Source organism: Pagrus pagrus (genome assembly GCF_965226575.1).
Source record: "Pagrus pagrus genome assembly, chromosome: 13".
Lineage (NCBI taxonomy): Eukaryota > Metazoa > Chordata > Actinopteri > Spariformes > Sparidae > Pagrus > Pagrus pagrus.
The window spans coordinates 19,387,903-19,408,083 of NC_140197.1; the positions used below are offsets into that span (position 1 = coordinate 19,387,903).

Below are 20,181 nucleotides of genomic sequence, written 5' to 3' on the forward strand. Positions count from 1 at the left end.
ACTCTAGCCCCGTCTGTTATGTTGGCACAGAGTAAGAATACATTAAAACTCAACCCAGGAATTCAAACTAAAATGAGGCCATGCTATTATAACAAGGTTAGCGTTTTAAACTAAAAGGTATTAGAGCTATGCTAAGTAAGGCTGTGCTTTGAGCTAAATGAAAACGTCAGCATGCTAACATGCTTACGGTGACGATGCCAACATGTTGACGTTAAGCGGCTACAATGTTTATATCATGTTCACCATTTTAATTTAGCATTTTAGCATGCAAACATTTGATAATTGGCAATAAAAACAAAGCATAACAGAGTCAAATCATTCAGGCGCCTCACATGATTTCCAGGATGACGTGATGAATTGCAAAATATCTCAGTGTTCGACAAAAACATTCGATTTTTTTGCTGCTTACAGTGCACCACCAACCAACTTTTTACAAGAATATCTAACGTGTGTTTTGAGTGGGTGAGAGGCCTTGGAGTTCTTCCTTACCAGCAGTGAGCCGGAGGCAAAGTGGAAATAAAGATTATGATTGAAAACACTCAGGTTACGGTCGTAAGTAGATTTAACCACTGTAAATGACTCACTGGTCTAAACCTAATGGGTGAGCATTGTTTGTAAACCCACACAATAAACAGGCTGACCACCCATGTGTTTTATAGGTAGGACGCTGGAAGGGAATTGATACAGCATGCACGCACACATGCCCACACCCACAAACAAATGCGCAAATATACTGGCCCATAGCTGGGAGCTGTTGTGCAAGGTCCCACGCTAACAACACAAACATATAAAACAGCACCACTCCTGTCATGCAGGGCCTATTACCTCGATTTGCTCATAGGGGGCAAGCTTCCTAGTTAAATAACAGGAGAAACATACACTGCCTGAAGGTCAATAGACTTTAATTTTTTTTGTCCTTCCTCCTGTTTTAATCTCCATGTGTCCTGAATTTTTGAATGTTCATTAACCAGATATATGCACATTTTTTCAAGTAGTAAAGGAGCCTGTTTTTAAGCCAAACATAAATGGCAAGCTAGAGAGCACAATGGACGGGGCTTAATTGTGAGCATATGTGTGTATAATGGAGGGACTCCAGGTAAAAGGACAGATAGGATACAAAGATGATGTCAGATAAGAATAATGCCTGCAGCTGAAAGAATGCATGCATGTTTCTGTCCTTCTTTCTCGTCAGGCATCTGCAAATAGTTCATGTATGTGGATAAGACCCGGGGAGGAGGAACAGAGGGAGAGTGTGTGCCTTACTTTTCTCCTTCCTTCCATAAAACAGTCCTTCTTTTCTTCCCCCGGCTTTAAGAGAAACCTGGTCCCTGGATGGGAGCCAACTTTAACGCTCACACTCAGCCTGCGCTGCTCAATGGCCCCTATTGTAGTTTCAAGGGAGCCTTTTCACAATTATCAACCAAAAAGAAAAAAGAAAATTCCACATGGAATTACTCCTGAGTAAATATTATTTCGCTCCCTTCCTTCTCCTCTCCTTTCGTTTTTTTTCTCTCACTCTCTCTATTTTTTGTTTCTAATTTGTTTCCAAATTCAGGGCTGCGAGAAGGCAGCCAAGGACAACGTGTTAAAACACCGTGTCATGTGGCTGCAAGCAGCGTTTGTATTTCCTCTGCACTTCTCAATCGTATACACAAATGGCTTTTTCTTTCTTTTAGTGCCTCTCTGTTTTTCATCGTCCAAATAGCCCTACTGTGTACACGGCACAGCTGACCTCCCACTAACCTCAAACCATCTCTCCAACCTCGGCCAAGAGCATTTACGGTCAGCAGTTTAGGGGCATGAAATTAACTCCACAAAACTCAAAAGCTGAAGCATTCGTGAACTATAAATAAAAGATGGCATACAGATGAGTGAATGACCTCTTGCATGATAGATAAAAATGTTAATGCAAGCGGCAGAAACTGCCAACTGTTTTGTTTAATCTATTTTTTCCCCAACACAGATCAGAATTACTTCCACCAAGGTTATGCTTTTGTGTCCATTTGTTGGATTGTGAACAGGATTACACAAAAACTACCAACCAGATTTCCAGGAACCTTGGAGAGATTGCCCATTTTCATCATCAACAAATATCTGGAAAGTGGATTTCAGATTTAGTTTTATTTGACATTAGATTTGGCTCAACTAAATTAAAGGGCCTTAGCGGAGGTATGCGCTCTACCAGTATGCCTGTATTCTAGTTTTTAATCTTCACTTTTGAACAGCGTTTAGTTTCTGCGATGCTGCTACATGCTAATCAACAGGCGGCTATGATTTTATAAAAGGATTGTAGCAACAGAGAGTAAAAGAGTTGAGAGAGAAAAGAAAAGCTGAGTAGAGAAAACACACCACCACTTTGTTTTTGGAACCTGGTTCTCTGGCTCCGGTTTCTGGCCCGCCGCTCGTTTCCCTACACTTCTCCTGCCCCACATCCCACCTTCCCTCCCTCTAAATCTTTCTGAAGTACTAATAACAGATGAAGGGTGGTGTGCCACCGGTTCCTCTCATGCCATACAGCTGCCAGTCGGTGCCAGTAGATGGCCCAGATGCTGCCATGGCCAGAAAAAAGCAAGTGAGGGGAAAGATGAGAAGTGAGAGAGAAGGAAAAACAGGAAAAGAAAGCAAAAGGAAGAATTTGACTTTGGTTAGTTCTTGGCAACACGCTTTAGGAGGCACACATGCAATTCATTTCACGTGCTGTTTGGAAGATTATTAGATATAAAAACAAATAGCATGATTTCCCCAGTGTAGATATTTTCTTTCACCCTAGGCTTGTCATTTGTGTCTTTTTGAGTCACCATCTCTCCTCTCAGCAGAATATACACCGACCCTTTTCATCATCTAATACTGGAAATGGACAATGCAAGTTGGCAGGTAAGTAATGTGAAATACGAGTGAGTCAGGGTTATAAATCTGTGTCAATATGGGTCTATTCTGAGCCAGCCTGTGGCCTAAGCAAAATAGGCAAGAGCCTGAAGCCACGTCTTCACATTGCTTGTTCATACAAAAGTCCACTGTGTTTAGTTTGCTATGATACAAGACTAAGAAAAGTAGCTTATTTAAGAACTAGAACCAGAAAATTAGAGAGTGTGGAAATTTCTCAATTATCAGATTGAAATGTAGACGTGGAAGACTCTGCATCGATGCAGTGACGGAGCGTTATCGAGAATTCGCAGCTCATGTTGAGTGTTGATTATCCAGCCAGGGTTTGACAAAAAGAGGTGTAAAGTACGTTGCCACGTTGCTCTTATGTTTTGAATTGTGGGCGGATATTAGGGTAAAGTTACTTACGTTAGGAGCCATGTTGGAGGGAGTGTACACACATTTGTATGTAAAATCTGCATCACAACAGGTTTTCACCTGACCAGTGTTGATTTATTTTTCTCCTGATGTGACACATTCGTGCTTGAGCCTAATTTTCTAAAAATGACATGTGGACTGCATGGACCAGTAGACTGCCTCACATATATGTGAACATTTTTTGTTATAGTTAACTCTGTCTTCAGAAAGAAACAGGTGTCTAAATTATTTCTGTTTGTGTCTTAGTACCTTTTGCCATGTAGCAGTTTCTAGTCTTTGGTTGACAAGTCACATAGGTCACACTTGAGAGGTAATTAAGATTTTAAGGCTAAACCTGGTCTTAGTGTTATAGCAGCAGAAAGAAATTTAAGTTCTTCAAATACACAATGTGTTGAAAGGCTCAAAGCACAATAAAAACATAATTTAGGAAACCAGAAATGAAGAGGGATGATTCAGCCAGTGCTGTTAGATAAGGAGGAGAAGATGGAAAGAATTAGACAACATTAACGAGGTGGAGCGATGATGAAATGTGAGGGGTGGAGGGACGCTGTCACTGGCAGAGTCCAAGCAGGGCCACATGCACTGAAAAGCTTATCCATCTGTGGAAATGAACAGATGAGAGGTACTGAGGGGGGCAGCTGTGGAGGTATTGAGTCTGCATGTGTTTGTGTTGCCTGTCAAACCAAGTGTGCTACTCATTTCAAAGGAATGGAGGGACGGTGGGCGGGGGAATTTTATTTATACAGAAAAACAAAAGCAAACGAGTAATGTGATATGTTAAAGAAGAGGAGATGAGGCGGTAGTGGACGGAGAGGAGGCCGCTGAGGGTGAAAGGGGTGCAGGTGGGGGTAAAACACTTGCACATATTGTTACAAACCAACAATCAAGCATGCTAGAAGAGTGAGTCAAATCCAAAAAAGCTCCCCAAGACAGGCAGATGAAGCTAAAAGCTCAAGTGTGAAGAGATTGTTTAAACTAATCAGATCCAGTCATTCTGGAGGACACGATTTCTTGGCCCGTTGTTAAAGAATTACATTTCTAAATTAAATTCCCTTGAGGTCAACGACGCATTCTCAGCCTAAAGGGAGCGACAGTGTTCAATAACCACTGAGTCACTCTGGGATGAGTGCGCAGAGGTCTGGATGTCAGCTCGCCCTGAGCAAGGTTGCTTACCTCGCATGGCCTTTGGAACAAAACAGCTGTGACGAGAGGTGATGAAGGTCGGAGCAGCTGTTCGTAGACAACATCAGAGGCAAGTGAGGAGCTCAATTTTAAAACTATGTGGCGAATTCCAGCGATTGTCACCAACAGTTGTCACACGAGCGTCTGCCAAACCTCACAATTCATATGAAGCTTTCTTGTTTGTCCCAAAACCTCAATGTTTCTGACCAAAACCGTCTTCAGACAAGAGGAACATTAAAACATGACAAGTGACTGTAACTAGGAGCTGTCATCGTTTCTGGGTTTCCTAAAAGTCCTCCTCTGGTTACAGTTCTTGTTTTTTTCAATGCATCTTTTAACATGGCTGTGTCTGAAATTTGAAGCAAACTTTTGAAATGTTGCAAAAGAGGAAAAAAATGCTATTAGGCATGTTTTCTCCAGCTGGTTTTAAGCGAATAAACTGGGCTATGTAAAGCATAGTTTCATCAGTGTAGGATACGTTACGTATGGCTGGAATGAAAAGAGTAGAAGCAGCAAAGGTATCTCTAATAAACCTCAAAGAAGAAGCAGAATGAGATACAAAACCAGTCGTCTTGCCTCTCTTTGAGAGGAAAAAAGATAGAGGTCAACAGTGGAAACAGCTTCTTCATCCTCCTCGTCTCTCAATCCTGGTGCAGCAGAATGTCACCAAGAAAACCACATCTGAAACAGGTGTTTCCATCTCCCATTAAGTGCATAAACTCTTTTCAGAAAAGCAAAAACCACCTTAAGAAAAAGTAAAAACATTCATTGGACACGGTGACACATTAGCATGGTTTATAATCTGATAAAATCACTGCAAGGGGCCACACTGTGTCAACATTAGGGCAAATGAAGTCATGCACATCATGCTGCAACTTTTTTGCTGCTTGACACAAAACGGAAAACTTGCACTGATCATTTTTTCCATGACTAATCTACAAGAGACTTGTATCTAATATTACATAATAGAGACAGATTTAAGGGTTCAGCTACAATCATTCTTAATCAATTTACCAAGTAAAGCAGGGCGTGTTTTCGTTGTTCGATAAAATGCAGAAAATCTCTTATTTCATCTCACCAGATCAGCAGAGCTTCTGCTGATCCGGCAGAAGAAACATACGGCATAAACTCAAAGACTTGCTCTTCAAATAAAGGTAAACAGAGGGATCTATGGTTGTTTGTGATATGCTGGAAAAGAGGAAAAGCAGCACTGATTCCAGGTCGGGTAAGCAGTGTTGAGTCTGGCATGCAATTAAGGAATCGCTTCCTGTGTATCCCTTGAACTGCGGCAGCTCCCTACTGCTGTTAAATTGCACCTATGGTTAAACATAAAAAAGTAGAGCTGCAATTTCAGCTTTTCAATACTAATTTAAATATTTGAACGAGAGCCATATGAGGAATCTGCAGCATGTTTTGGGACTAATCTTGGATTGAGGCTGAGAGTTATTTGGCATAAACAGAGGCAAAATTACGACCAAATCTCCCATCTCAACAACTAAATAAAACCCCAAACAATCGTTCATGTGCAAATATGTTTTCGTCTTTCAACGGGAGGCAAACGATCTGATCTGGTGTACTCTTTCCTCTCCCTCCCTCCAGTCTCCATTATATTCTTCCATTTCTCATTTTCCCACAGTTGCACCAACTTTTAAGAGTCAAATACCTGCAGCACAAACAAAACAGCGGGAGCATAACGTCCATAACTCTACTGACGGGGAGCGCGCCAGCTAAAGCCCTGGGGTCAGGCGTTCAGGCCTCTGATACATCCCCCTTAAGACACCAGCACACATCCATCACATGCTGCTGTGTACACATCCTGCACTAACGTTCAAACTCTGCTTGCATCATGGCCGTGGCGTGTATACACATCTGCAGATTCACACATTGTTTGTGGCTGGAGCTCCTGTGTAACCTCAAACTGGGCTGAGCTATGCTGGAACGTGGGTGGGCATATAACGGGTACGGGCAAGTGAGGAGAAACTAAACACTCCACTCAAATTATCAGCTCTACCAACACCAGTGCAAATAGATATACCTCACATTTTACAGTAATACCACCTTTAGAGAAATAAAGATTTGTATATGTTGGCACTTAGGTGTGGAATATGTTATTCCAACTGGATTTAAATCATTTCTACAACACTGGTGTGTTTGTGTGTGAGCGGTAAGTGGAGGGTGGCGACAGGCACGGATTATGTGCCTGTAATCCTTTTCATCACAGTAGGTGCTCATGGTGTCTCTGTAGTAGACAGCCTGGTTTACATACATCTCTTACAGGATGGGAACCCCTCCCCATGTGTGCGAGTCAAGTTTTTAAGCTGTGATGCATTGTTTTTATGGAAAAGTTGGAATAATATCAAAATAAGCTTTTAGAAGGAGGACGTAAAGGAGTAATCCCACTTAAAGCCTAAACATGGAAATTATGCAAGTTTATGTAGTTTTATGCATTTTGTTGTTTGTATGAGCTGTTTATCCAATTAAGGGTATTTTCAGGTCACAAAATTGTTTAACAGATGTACCGAACAATTGCCTTAAACTATGCACATGTGTGGACAGAGTGTGCCATCCTTACGCGCTCTGGCACAAAGATTGACTTCAGTAATCCACATCAGTCACACTAATTCCACTTCCCCCAAACACACATCCACATCTAACCCAAACACAAGTGTTCACTGGCAGGAACATAATGGTCGTCTCAAACATCCTGCTGCCACAGGGCTGAGGCCACCTGACCTTCGACCCCTGCGTGTGAACTCTAACTCGACAGGAATGGGACGTCAACTTCCGACCAACAAACACCTGTTTGTTTCTGACTGCTAATAACGCTCGGAGCGAGGGGTGTGCTTCGGAGTGAGTCATTACACTCTAACACACAAAATGCTGATCTGTTAATCCTGTCCGTAGGGGCGTCTGGGCAGTCACAAGTGTCTGGGTGCTGATTAGTAGTGAGCTGCTGAATGAGTAGCAGACCAGGATCAGGCTGATTTTTATTTTTTTTTTACAGGCTGTTGTCTGGTAATTAGGGTGCTGGTTTACATATCCGGACCTGTCAGGGCTAAATAGGCACAAAGACGCTCAGGCGTCCCTTCAAAGATCTGAAGTCAACAGTGTTGTAAGCCTATTGAGTGCATTTGTCTTTGACAGGTCAGTTTGTCAGGCCTCCATTAAACAGGAACTTTGCTGATTTTTAACCAGCTTTGTATCACTACAATGTTAGGTTACAATGTGACTTAATTTTGTCCTTCTCATTATGCCAAAAAATCTAATTACACATGGTTGCTTTTTGTTAATCTCTCCTTAAAACTCAGCTCATGTGTCGAATGTTTTATAGCTTCTCTGAATGAGCGACCAAGAAAGAGTTTTCAGAAGTGCTCTGTTTGCAGCCGAACTGCCAAGCAACAATAACTTTTTTTAACATGAAAGTAAGCCGACTACATGGCCACCACAAAAGATTAGTTATATGACGCACTTGGTTTTTTTTTGGTGCCGAAATGATCACGTCAACCAAAAGATTTATGGTATGTTTTGGTAAATGATAGGCAGTAATTTAAAGAATACGCAATTTGTATTTCATGAGCTCAAACATGCAAAACCACCAGCTCTTCACTGTCTCAGTACCGGCAGCCACAGCCGGCCTCTGTCCGGTCCAGTTGCAGTGACAGATGCCAAAGGCCACTCAAAGCCCGCAACTGTCCAGGGTTTGGCCAGGGTCGGAGAGGACATTTCTTCTTCTTCGAAAGAGAGAGAAAAGGGTGGTGTGCCGGGCTGGGTGGTGCTATGGTCACTACAGCGCAGTGGGGAAACTAGCCACCACACAAGACAAACATAAACAGGGACACCCGCTGGGCAGGCTGACGCCGCGTGCCTGTGTGGGTGCCTGCCAGCCCGGACTGTGGCCTGGGGGCGTGGGCATGGCGGCCGTGCAGCCCGGTAGGCACCCCAAGTCGACGAGTTCACCCCAGTGGAAAGTCTGCATCAGCCCGAACAGAGCCCACTGTGGCTAAGAGAAGGTAGCGATTCACCAGACCCCCCCACTAATGTAGCCATCACTTCCCAAGCGACCACAAGCTAAATGTATCCTCCATGCACAGCAGAAAATAGCATATCTGTGGGGAGGGAGAGGGGGGAGGGAGGCTGATATAAAGACATAAAAGTAGAGGGTTGAGATGGAGGAGGGAGAGGTGATGAATTGACAAAATAGGACTGGAGTTATTATGGTTTGACCAAAGAGGGAAATGGCTTGATAAAACAGAGGGATGAATAACAAAGATAAGAGGAAGACATGGAGCGAGAGGGGGGTCTGAAAGATGGATGGACACGCTGAAAAGAGTGAATGACAGCAGATAGAGATGAGAAGAAGAGAAGAAGAGAAGGGGGGGTGGGGGTCCTCTCCAGTCTAACCACCACATATTTTCCCTCGTCAGGGATATAATTTACACAAACCCACTAAAAGGTCAGGAGCAGAGCATGAGGTGCCAACTCCATCTCAGCAGCCAACGCATTTTTTCTAGCTCTTTCTGTCGGTCTCTCTTTCGGTTTCGTGCCCATCTTTGTCAGACCGTCTTTCTTTCTCTCTGTCTGAGCGTCCAATCCTTTTCATATGTTTTAATGGGACTAACTCCAATCACTGTGGATGTGTGGTTAGGAGATACTTGTGTGTGTTCGTGTGTGTTATTCAAAGACTGCATGTCTTTTAGCAATCTTGGGTTTTGTAGCGTGTGTGGTTCGCAGGCAGTGGTGTTCCACTCGCACCGCCATCTTCATTAGGGTCAAAACACAAAACTGTTTCCATCAATGTATTTTGATAAACATTTTGATGAATTATACTAGAAGGGGTTGATGGAAATAGCAAAATTCTCAAAAAATGTCCTCAATTTCACAAAAAGTTTCTTACGCACCCTTGAGGAGGTTAAAGAGATAATTAATGTGAGACGAAAACACCTTTTCTGAGTAAGTTCTAACTTAAATAAATACTTAAATCACTTAACTGATCGAGGGGGGAGAAGAAGAAGAAGTTAAAGAAAAAGAAGTTGAAGAAGAAGTTGAAGAAGAAGTTGAAGAAGAAGAGGAAAAAGAAGTTGAAGACATCTAATGCTTTGTAAAAGAAAATAACTGAAAATGTTTGAGTTTGTTTCTGAGAAGGACAAATCTGGGAGTGACAAATGAAAGCATGGAGTCTAAAACTGACCCAGAGCAGACAGATACTCCTCAAGGAGAAACACAAGAGACACAACATCTTCCTCGAACACTAAACAGAGCAGCAGAGTGTCATTTCTGAAGGCCAGTAAGTCAAATGTTCACCTCTCTCTTCAAAGTATAAATACATCAGTTGACAAATGACTGGTGTTGAATATACAGTAAACTACACGAATTTACTGAATTTGCTGGAAGTGTTTATGCACGTGCGTTAGCTTGCACAGTAGTTAGCTCGTAGCTGACCGTGGCAACAGTGCACCGCCGGCTGGCTCACAGCTGTGAGTCCCCGCAGTTTCACAGCAGCAGCAGACCGTGGACGGACCATGATGGCCAGGATGTGTGGACAACAGTTAACAATAATACAGGCCGCCTCACCGGTGCACGTGTGTATGAATTTCTATCGCCACTCGTCCATCAAGCCTGTGTGTTTTCAGTCCAGTGCTAATGAAAGGCTTGCTCCCCGAGAACACCACCCAGGCAGGTCAGAGAGAAAGACCCAGCAGCTCCCCAGCTTTGTCCCTTTAGCCCCAGACGAACAAGTGGTCCTTTAAATATTTTCCTGCAACCGGGCCTCCCTTTTTTTTTTACTACAGGCCGGCCTTTTGGTCAAACGTGTTTGTGTAAGGTGCTTTGTGAAGGAGTGGCTCTTTCACCCTCACTCCAAGACCCAAACCACACAGCTGGCATATAAAGAAACCCACTGGAAAGGAAAAACAGCAGGATACAGTAAACATGTAGGTACAAAACTGAGTGGGCACATCGGCTTTACAATGTGTGTTTTGACAGAATGTAGCTCCTGGTTTGGAAGTAAAGTGGAAGCTCAAAGAAGAGAGCTATTGGCTCTCAAACTGTTTTAGAGGCTCGAACCAGCCGTCAGAATTCTTACACAGAGATAAACAAAACAATCAATTTGGAAGATTTTAAGGACAATATACTTCATCCTGCACCTTTCTACAAGCTCTGTAGACCCAATATATTTTTTAAACGATTTGGCTACATAGAAATGTTATCAATATCACCTTTAAGTAATTTTTCAAAGAAAAAAATCTAAATTCTCTGATTCCAGCTTATTAAATGTGAATATTTTCTGGTTTTTTTACTCCTCTTTGACAGTAAACTAAATATCTCTGGGATGTGGTGAGAACAAGACAGTTGACACTTCATCTCAGGCTTTGGGGACACCGATCGAATCAAGAAATTTAATCGACAATGAAAATAATCGTTAGTCGCAGCCCTACTCAGGTAACTGAGTAGTGACTGAACTCAAAAATGGAAACAGAGAAAGAAAAAAGAGGAATTCATACTGTTTGTTTTAAAGTGTACTATCTTGTTAAAGTATCACCTACGTGGCGCCTGAACGCCTGACTACAGAAAGTCATGGATGATTAAGACTGTGTCACTCCACCTGTCAAATCCTGCTGAGTGATGATGAAAAATGTTTGGCGATGGTCTGCGTGTGCTGAAAAAGGCAAAGAAATGGTAGATCCGTCCGGGCATGCATGTTTTTATGACAGCGTGGCATGTATGTGTGTGTGTGTGTGACTGACCTATCCAGCTTGCCGGTAGGAATGCAACCCCTCAAGCTCATGGTTGGGCAGTTGTGTGAGAGACACCTGTGCCCCGCATGCCCTCAACACACACACACATTCAAGCAGCCGGTGTGCACTGGAGGAGTGCCCCTATGTTGGGGTTAATGGTAAACTCTCTCGTTCCCCTTGTCCCCACACACCTTCAATGGATAATGGACCAGGACAGGAACTACTTTCAGGAGCAATGGGAGCTATGGCTGAGAAAATCCATAGACTTTATGGGAGAAAGCACACTATAGCAAACCACCCCTTCACTTTCATCCATGCAGGGTCTGTTTGCAGTGTTGTTGCTGCACCAGTGGTTGTAGCAACAACACTCGCAGGTCCATTTTCTCCCAAACATCACAATTAAATAGCTGCTAATTTGAAATGGCACATTAACATGCTAAATGAGTCTTGTAGCGTAATAATGACGCCTTAAAAATAGTTTCTCTAGATCAACAATCATAATAAAGTTCACTTTGCTCGTCATCTTTAAGACCAGAGGGAAAAAAATACCACACAAAAGACGACAAAGGCACAATAGAGGGCTTCCACTCCTGACTCTTACAACCGTCTACCTCCTGCTTGTCCCCCACTATTCAGTCCCCTGCACCCCGAGTCTCACACAAAGCTGTCACACAAAAGTCGACTGACTAATTGACCTTCCTGAATTAACGTCAGCTGGCTTCAAACTGAGGACATTCAGTTGATGTTAGAGCAGGAACATTTCTTCAAGAGCACACGGACTAAAGACCAACTGGTGTTCCCCCCCTGAGGGTCCTCTACCTATTCTTCTCCTCTAGCACTCTAACATGCTTTGCACAATGGGGAAATTATTTCCTGGCAAACGTCACCTCCTCAACTTTCCCACCAATTACTTTTTGATGAAATTTTTTTAATCTGCTTACGCTAAGTGCACTTGCTCAGAAAAACAGGGAGGCCATGCAGGTGCACAGCAGCAGCTTTTGTTGTCATAACATTTCCATGGAGACAAGAGATCCTTTCCCTGCTACTTTCCTCTCTGTTGTCCACATTTATAGATATCTAGTGAATCAACACAGTTACAACACAGTGAGGCATTAGAGCATCCAGTCATATGACCGGTTATGTAGCGAAAACACTCACACACACACACAGACGGTGAGCAGCGGCATGCCTCAGCACTTTTCCCATTAAACTAAGCGTGGCGTATTACTCCCGCCTCACTGACACTGACATGTTTCCACAGTGTGGGCAGACAAATAGGGCCCACATGGGAAGTGACATCAGCCAGGAGCACATGCAGCCCACCTGCCGCCGACCAATCGGGGAGCCTCTTTGGTAGAGAGTTTCCTTCTGTTTCCGTTTCAGACAGCAGGTCTGCCAGTGACTCGGGATCACTGGTTTCTATCATGGAAACATGATCATAAAAGAGAATACAACGAGCAGACAATCCACCTAGCCCGCTCTTTCTATTAAACGATAGGAAAAGTCTGCTCACTCAAAACTCACTTTAAGACAGAAGGAAAGCTGGGCTGGATCTGCCGGTGTGCCAGATGTGGAAGAGTGCTGTGCTGATCTTACGCAGACCATTTACACATGGGAAAAGCTATTGGCTGAGATATTAAGAGAAAAGCTTTTGGCATCGCTATTGGCAATCATGATTGACTGTAGGTTTTTGGAGTTGTTTTTATTTATTTTTTTGACTGAATTTGAAATAAAACAATGACTATTGTGTTCAAGTGCCAGGCACTTAACATAATAGGACAGTTTTCTGTTGAAGTTTGTGGAAATATGTCCCCAAAATCAAGCTAATTGATGGCTTGTTAAATTCAGATGGGTTTTCATTCGCTGTTTCCATCATTTATTTACCTGCAACTACCGGAGAGGCACTGATTGGGTGAGGGTCAGCACACTCTGGCATAACTGGAAGACAGGCTTAAGTTTGTACAACAAGTACAGAAATAAATCTATCAAGTTCTTAAGAAAGGTGTTATGTACAAATGAGATCAACATGTATAGTACCAGAACCAGAGTGATTGGAAGATTGCAACATTTAGGAAAAACAATCTAATGATCCCGGAAACACCACCTCATCTGTCAGACATAGGGGAGGTGCCATTTTGCCTTGGTCACATCTGATAGCAATAATAACATCAATACGCGCAGACTTCAAGAGAAGTCTGCATGTCACGCCTGCTCAGATGTGAGCGAATGCATCCAAACTCACTGGAGAAAACATTATCGCGCAACAGGACAACGATCCTAAAGCCAACACAAAACAGGGCCAAGTGTAAATTATAATGAACTCCACATCTGATGTCGATGTAAACGGCTTCAAATTAAATTCAGCACTTTTTCCTGTGCTGTGATCCAGAGTACAGAGCCAACACAACATAAATATGCCAGATAGTTATGGATAACACTGTAGGATTCAACCACTTTTGATCAAATGTTCTTCCGTGTTGACAAATTATCAAAAGTCCGAACTAGTTTTATCTTGGTTTTATCTTGGACTGTGTAATTTAAGATGGTCTATCCATCAACGTACCTCCCATATGTCTGTACTTATGAATTACGTGGGCATGAGCAACTCCTGCTTGTCTGCATGCATCAATATGGCAGTCTCTCTATCCCTCCCTTTGTAGCACCATTACTCTTTTCAAGCCTATGAGGTGTGCAGCGACGTGCTGCCAATCTGCAGCCGTCCCAGAGGCAGCGGTAGAAGCCAGGCTGCAGGGCCGGGGCGGGTGGGGTGAAGGGCAGAGGAAACCATCTACTAATGGGAAACACACTTCTCTCCATCGTTCAAATTGCTCTTTCTACCACAGCAGAGAGAGATGGCAGGCGTCCAGGAGGTGCCTGGCGTCCAGAAGCGAGGCATGATTTAAAAACGGGAGCTCTGCCGCGCCACGGTTCCTGATTCTCGTGAAAGGGACAATCATGAGCCTTATAAAACAAATGCACGTGTTGAAAGAGAGCTGGGGAGGAAGAAGAGGGCGGCGTATAAGAGATGAGATAGACGTGGTTACCAAATTGGATTAAAACTTAAAAGCAAAGGAAATTAACAGTAGAAAGATGAATGGAAATACTAGAAGACTCGAATAACAGTCGAGATATTGAGGATGATTCTATAACAAAGGGACACTAAGGCAATCTCTTGGATTTTCACAAGCTCGGAGTTTGGGAGATCGACTTGAACCTCAAGAAATGTAATCCCATTTCACTGATACTATGCTATGTTTATCCCTCTGCTAGCATTGCATTCATGTATTGTGAATAATGACCTGTGCTGTTTCCACTTTAGCCCTGCATCTTCTGCCAACCCAGCCTCCTTCACATCTCTATCAGACGCTCAGTTACTGAATATCTACCCCACGGAGCAGGGAGAAAAGTGCTGAAATGGACTCTGGAAGGCCCAAAGTGGTTTTTGTATAGGGCAAAGATCCCAAATGTTATTGCCAGTGCATTTTTAATAAAAAGGGAGGGGGAAAAAAAGACATTTTTCCAGATGTCGGAGAAAAGCAATATCTGCAGCTGCAAGTGCAACTCGGCTGCTGTTTTTGTAAAGGATGGAAAGTGAAGTCTGACACCGTCTCAACCTCCCAAAAACGGAGACAGATTAGAGCGAAGTTCCAGAAAAAGCCATCGAGTTTTGAGTCATCTGTGCAATTACCTTAACAGCATTAAGACGTTCTCAACTGCCACATAATGCAGAGCAGCTTCCCTTGACAAATCATCTCCAGTTCAGTCTTGGAGAGCTTCATCCAAACCATAAAAGAAAATAAAGGTGAATGGAAGAAGAGAGGGAGGGAGGTAGGGAGGAAGGAGGTAGCAGAAGGTGGGAGGGAGGGATTTTTTTTTCTATTTTTCCTTCTGTGGCGAGTTCACACAAAAGGGTCCTTCTGATCCCTGGAGTGCTGAGCACATACCTGCGGGATGAAATCAAAACCCTCTGTGAATTATATTAAATATCCCCTGCCAAACGCTCCACATACTTCCATGTGTTTTTACCAGTTCTGTTAGGCTCCGTTTGGCTTTGCTCTAAAAAAAACTAAAAAAACTCCACTTAATTAGAATCCCAGACACCAGCACCTTCAAAAACTCAGCACTGTGTGTAGGATAAGAGAGAAAGAGGAGTTGGGGGACAAATGCTAATAGACAGATGGTCTAATAGGTGGCCAGATAAGGATAAAGACAGGATTCACTGAAGGATAACGGCTTTATTTCTGACAGGTTTGCAGGAGCACAGGAATAAATGGACGTTTGCATTGTTAGTCGATCACAGAGATTGAAAGAGAAAACGAGGACGTCTTCAATGAGGTGTTACGGAGTAAAAGAAGGTTGGGTATGCCACATGAGCCTCCACAAAAAGCCCATAAAAGCTCATGGAGAAAAAATATAAGAGAGGATTTCAGAGCTCCCCTCCTCCTCCTTTTTCATCCTCTTGTTCCTGATCACAACTCCCCCCTCTCTGCTGAATCACAAACTGAAACCCCAAATGACTAACAGATTCCAGACACCATGTTTCGACTGTCAGAACGCAGGGTTCAGGTTCTTCGACGGAGCGTGTGCCTTCACATCTTTACCCTGTACCCTCCCCCAAGGCCATCCTGGAGAGAGGCTGAACTATAGACTTGACCCTGAGGATCAACTCAATATCTCGCCTTTCCCTCCACCTTAAACATGAATATCGGAGGTGGACCCAAACAAAAAAGCTCCATTCGCTCTTCGAACTCAGAGAAAGGAGCAAGGTCAAACCATCGTTCAAACATTCAGTGGCGCTTTTTTAAGGTCTGGTTTGGTTAGCGGTGCTGCAGCTGCACCTAATCCCCACAGGAAAGCCTTCATCTGGGACTGATTTCAGAGCGCCTGGGCCGGGGTGGGAGAAAGGGGGGTACTGTTCTGTAAAAGCCTCGTTCCCTTCTGGGGCGCAGGCTTCCTCTCAATCCTTCTGATTAAAGGGAGTTTTGGCTCAATTACACCCAATGACTGGGCCCTGCTCCCAGGCACGACCCTGGTAGGAAAACACACAGAAATAGATTGTGGACAGTCAATAGAGGGTGTGAGTATGTGCATCACACCTGGGGAACTGCACCGCAAAACCTTTCCATCAGCTAACAGCGCAGTCTGTCAGCAGCGCTGGCCTCAGAGGGCGAGTTCTTTGTGTAACCCGTGACTGGGTTGGGAAAACAGCGGGGTCGGCTCTCCAGGGACAGGCTTATGTCCTCTCCAATCGGCTGGATGGATACCAGTGGACACTGGGTCACAGCTATCTGATTGAATCAGCCTCATGCCACAAATAAGGGTGCACCATGACGAGGAGTAATAGAAGATGCATGTGTGTAGAGGCCTACATGTGTCCGCTTCGTGTATTCATGTGCTTGAGGAGAGGGGTAGAATATCGGTAGTGACTTAAGACAATTACAGGGTTAAGGCCAGAACTTTCCCTAAGGTTTAATATAATAGTATTGCATGCTGAATCCTCAACAAGTGGACCCTGGGAGGGCTCACAGTCGGCTTTATGGCCCTGACACTCCAAACTGACATCAAAGAACTAGCTGTGACGAAGGCCAACTGTTGCATCGACTCACGTCTGGTGTATCTCGTCAAAAAAGCTGCACTTGAACTTGCAAAGACTACAGCCGGCTGCCAACAAGCTCGTACGTTCTGCACCTGCATGAGAGGAAATACCTCTCTGCCGATGGACTAACCATTGTTATGATTAAGCGGCATTTTTTGACACGAATCTAGCTAATATAGCCATTTGGAAACGCAAGTATGTCTGATAGAAAGTTGCAAAAGGCACTGGCGAAGACATAGAGGAGAAAAATAATGAGAAACCACACTAATTGGGTGCAAACATGGATACTAAACTATCAAGGGGCTCGCTTTTCATGCACTGATCCGCTTACCTGGACAGAATAATGAGAGAGATTCTTCTCAGAGACAAGCTGCAGCCAATTCTACATGACGAATCGTCCAAAAAGCCTCTGGCAAGGGCCACAATGCAGGACACACCACACAGACTACAGCCAACGATACTTATGGACGGCCTTTAGGGCTACAACCAAAGATAATTTTCATTGTTGATTCATCCGTCTGTTTTCTTGGTTAACCGATTACTTGTTTGGTGTATAAAATGTCAGAAAATGGTGAAAATGTTGACCTCAAATGTTTTGATCTGTCAACAACCCAAAGTTTACTGTCATAGAGGAGTAAAGAAACCAGAACATATTCACATTTCAGAAGCTGGAACCTGAGTGTTTTGACTTTTTGATTAAAATAGTTGCCGATTAATTTAATAGCTGACACCTAATTGGTTAATCAATTAATTGTTGCCGCTCTAGTCAGCTTTATTGCACCATTACAAGCTACTATACAGGCGTGCATCATGAAGAATTTGCTGTGTGGTGAATTTGTGAGTGGAGCTGCTCAAGTGGGGGCGTACAGATAATTACCATGACGTCTCAAGCATTTACACGGCAAGCTGGTTGCAATCGTGCCCAGTTGTAAAGTTCACTGATTGCAGCTGGCTTCGAGGCCCAATTAAACTCATTATTATAATTCAGGTTTATGGAGGGAAGAGTGCGGGGGAGGGTAGCACACAGAGATCCACGCTGTTCTCCGATGTCCAGATCTGCTGCCTGTGTGGAAAACGGGCATGCAGTAATAGCTACCTCTGCACAGTTAAAAACACCCGTCTCAGACTCATCACCCTCCGTCCCTCCGTCTCCATTTCAACCCCAACCAGAAAATAAACATTTCCCCCTCCATTATTCTCCGTCCAAATTATATTCCGCCCGCAACCCCATTTTACTGGCTCATGCTCACGGGGCCTCTTTATGTTGTGACACTCCAAAGAAAACAGTCCTACCGAATGTTGTGGACGAGCAGAGCTAACCTGATACAAGCCAGCTAGCTACTCCGATTACACACCATGTTTACCACGGCCCTTTTAATCAAAAGCAGACAAAAAAAAAGAACGAATCCATCTTTACATGCACCTCAGGCCTTAAATGACAGGGAGGAAATGTCCCACTATGGATGTTTGACTTTGGGCTTCCTTAGCTGCTCATGTACAATGCCGTAGCCTAATCCATCAAGTGCAGAGAGAAATGGAGACAAGGCCTCCTTTTGATTATCGCATTTTGTCGTTTTCATCGCTGCGTCGTCATACCCAACAGACATGCACCGAGGCAATGCAGAACTGAAACAAAGTTATCCACAGAAAAGGCACCATGATAACAAAGCAGAAACAAAGAATTAAAACCCTGAAGGACAAGGAGGACTTGAGGACATGCAGAAGGGAACAAGCTGAATGATAGCAAAGTGTGGGGCCTTTGCCTAAGAAACCAAACTCCAAAGTGAGATACTGGATAAATGGTGGCTAGCCTGAGTGGAAGGAGGCCCAGACACGAGCCTCTATCCCCCAGTCACATTAAAAACATTGATAAAAAAAGATACAGCAAGACCGAGTAAACGAACATTTTGACCTTGCAGATTACCAAGAAACAGGCCAGCCATTTCTGTTATCAGCATTTGCTGATTGCAGACTACGTCTAGGAGCTATTTAGCTTCATAAAGTGTTTGGTCAGCGCTTATTGTAGATGGATATGGCTCAGTGAGAAGTAGCAATTATATTTTTCCCTCCAATTTAACTCCTGAAACCTTGTTTGTTCTTGACAGTGTTCTGGATGCTTGTCAGTGTGCAGATAACGGACAAGAATGGAGCCTCTGTAACTGTAACAGCAGCTTGGGTCACAAAAAGCCAAGATGGGACCTCGGTCAAAGCTAAAGCTCTGTTTAAGGATGCAGGGAAGGATAAAATAGAAGGTAATGTGGGGAGATGGATGAGATAGTATTGATAACGTTGTTCATAAGCATAAAATTGTCCCTTACAGACCTTTTAAACACAAGCCAAAGTTAAAAAATTTACATAAAAAGCGATAGCAACTGTGCAGAGCAGCAAAACTCTCCTGGGTACCAGCTGGTGCAGGGTAAACCGCAGTAGAACAGTAAAATCAGTATTTCAGCACACACCAGATACTTTGTTGTTGTTTTTAATTTTATTTGTCAATAAAGTATTGTCAATTGTGTGTGCTTCACTATCGATTGCTTTTCTGGTCAAATATGTAAATATTCAGTGCATAAAAGCTTGATGCGTGGGACAAAGTCCTATATAACTGTTCTGCTTGACAGAAAAATGGAAACACTCGAGTTATATTATGCATTTAGAGCAATTTTCAGCAACACATCTCGTTCAGGCTCAACAGTGAAAAGAGCTGGGAAAGTGAAGAATGAGAAGTAGGGGAAAAAACAGAATGGCAATACAGGGCAAGGTCTCATCTGTCATTTGATTACCTACCTGTTTTATATCAGTGCCTGTCTGCAGACATCTGGAGGGGATGTGGCCTTGGGAGTGATAGCTCTCTGACACACCATTGCGGCATATGATAGCATGACTGAAGTGATTTAATACAGAACATACTGCAGACGGGTTAGCACACACCCAAGCAATTATGTTCAATGAGAAATCACAGTATTTCAAATTAATGGGCTTTAAAAAAAAAAGGGCTTTTCTCAGATTCAAGTGAATTATATCTATTAAGTAATTCCAATATGGTGATTTAAGAAAGTGTGGACAGACACTTAGAAAGTCAGACAGTGGCTGAGTAAGAAGACATCAGGAAGACTCAACAGCTTGTCACCAGATGAGCAGGACAATTCGATAGAAATCCTCACGTTGCTGGTACATTCTCTTCAAGTTGCGCCATCATCACACCCACCGCAAAACAGCGGCTACAGACTCTGAGTAAACTTCGACATTCCTCCGTCTAAGAGCAAAGACGCCACAAGGACAAACCTTCCTATAAAATCAACTAATTAACACCGTCTTCCGTGGCTTTAGCAGACACCCAGGTCCTGATGTGCCGCACTTGTAAGAGTTTTG

The 20,181-nt window shown here is 43.4% G+C and overlaps 1 protein-coding gene across 2 annotated transcripts in view; it reads right to left on the reverse strand.

Moving 5' to 3' along the window:
- Window positions 1-20,181, reverse strand: part of LOC311268208 (mitochondrial import inner membrane translocase subunit tim16-like) — a 113,253-nt gene that overhangs the window by 56,619 nt on the left and 36,453 nt on the right. The gene's annotated exons all lie outside the window — the stretch shown is intronic.